Below are 2,070 nucleotides of genomic sequence, written 5' to 3'. Positions count from 1 at the left end.
AGAATAATATTGCAACTACATGGCATTAATAAAAATTTTGGCCCTTTTTCTTATTTGGCCTATAAATAGAGGCCTTGTGCTAGCTTGAGAATCATTCTATCTCATTGTAAAATATAGTGTGAGTGTGTATCAAAGTTCTAAGTTCCAATATATTTTCTTTCATGTTCTCAACTATGAGTGATATTTTAGTGTTGATCAAAAGTAAGCTTATGGCAAACTAAATCTATTATGTCAAGGTGAAGAGGATGCATTCTTGGTGAGGTAAGATTGTTTATATTTTGTATATTCTTTCTTTATTTCTTTTCATTTAGCTAACTTATTTTTATTGCAGGTATAAAAATGAATTATTTGTTGTTATCAATTTACATCAAATGCTTGATACCATTAAAGTGGTTATCTTGATTTGTTTTTTAATTTTGATACAATAAATATTTCATCACTTATTATTATATATCTATATATATATATTTATATAATAATATCATAATATTTCATTTAGACGATAGCGTGGCTCTGCCGGTTGTTCTAAATAAAATATTATGATTTAATACTAACATCTAACAATCTAACATTTACTTTATCGCAACTAACTTTTACTTTTCCGCAACTAACTTATTAAATCAATATATTTCATTTAGGCAATAGCGTGGCTCTGCCGGTTGTTCTAAATGAAATATAATGATTTAATTTAACATTTACTTTATGCAATTATTTATTTATATAGTTATAATTATAATCATAGGCATCATATATAAAATATCGGTTAATTCGGTATTTTCTATAGTGGGAACTATATTATATTATGTGTGTGTTTAATTTTCTTGGAACCATTATTTATGGTAGTTTCTTTTGTTTTACTTTTAGTTAAACAATATTACATAAACCAAGAATAAATCCTCAAGCCTTGACAAAATTTATAATTTGTAAACTTCATTCTTGCATTTGGTAATCTATAAATTAATAAATTTAAACTCAAAATAACCTCTCTGAGGATCGATCTCGTACTTACGAAATATATTACTTGCAGACAACCTACACTTGGGTGAATTATTATTTAAGTAGTAGCAAGTTTTTGGCGCCATTTCCGGGGAGGTATAAATTAAGTTTATATTTGTTAATTATGTTTTATTTATGGGTATTGTGTATTTTTTTTGGTATGAGTATTTGGAGTCGAAAAAAGTGGTAGACTTATTCGAGTATCTGAAAATAATTTAAACATGGATGATAATTCAAATAATCAAGATAATGATAATAATAATAATAATAATAATAATAATAATAATAATAATAATAATAATAATAATAATCAAGAACATGATCAATTAAGAACACTTAGGCACCATATGAACCCTATTAGAACTAGTGCCCCATCTTGTTTAGTTTTTCCTCCTGATGCATCTAATTTTAACTTCAAACCTCAAATTATTCAACTTTTACCAAATTTTCATGGCTTAGATTCTGAAAATCCATATTTGCATCTAAGAGAATTTGAGGAAGTTTGTAACACTTATAATGATCAAAATTGTAGCATGGATATAGTTCGATTAAAGCTTTTCCCTTTTTCTTTAAAAGATAAAGCTAAAACATGACTACAAAATTTAAGATCAAGTTCAATAAGATCATGGGAAGAAATGCAACAACAATTTCTCAAAAAGTTTTTCCCTTCGCATAGAAAAAACTCTTTTAAAAGACAAATGACAACTTTTTCTCAAAAACAAGGAGAAATGTTTTATCAATGTTGGGATAGATATAAAGAATTACTTAATACATGCCCACATCATGGTTTTGAAACATGGAGAATAGTTTCTCACTTTTATGAAGGTCTAATACCTAAAGATAGGCAAATGATAGAATTCATGTGTAATGAAACTTTTGAAGATAAAAACCCAAATGAAGCTATGGAATATTTGGATTCATTAGCAGAAAATGCTCAAAATTGGGATAATATAGGCACAATAGAACCACCAACAACTAAAAACAATAATTCAACAAATGGGGGTGGTATCTATAATCTTAAAGATAATATAGATATTCAAGCTAAACTTGCATCTTTAGCAAGAAAAACTGAGT

General features: G+C 26.8%; 1 non-coding gene across 1 annotated transcript; it reads right to left on the bottom strand.

The window, feature by feature from the left end:
* Positions 1-1,675: 1,675 nt before the first annotated feature.
* Positions 1,676-1,786, bottom strand: LOC142521563 (small nucleolar RNA R71). The gene has a single exon (XR_012814270.1). It is a non-coding gene; the product is annotated as a small nucleolar RNA R71 (small nucleolar RNA).
* Positions 1,787-2,070: the final 284 nt, after the last annotated feature.

This window comes from Primulina tabacum, chromosome 12 (assembly GCF_025594145.1).
Source record: "Primulina tabacum isolate GXHZ01 chromosome 12, ASM2559414v2, whole genome shotgun sequence".
NCBI classification, from domain to species: Eukaryota; Viridiplantae; Streptophyta; class Magnoliopsida; order Lamiales; family Gesneriaceae; genus Primulina; species Primulina tabacum.
Note: the sequence above shows the minus strand (reverse complement) of the source record. Positions and strands in the feature narration are given on the sequence as shown.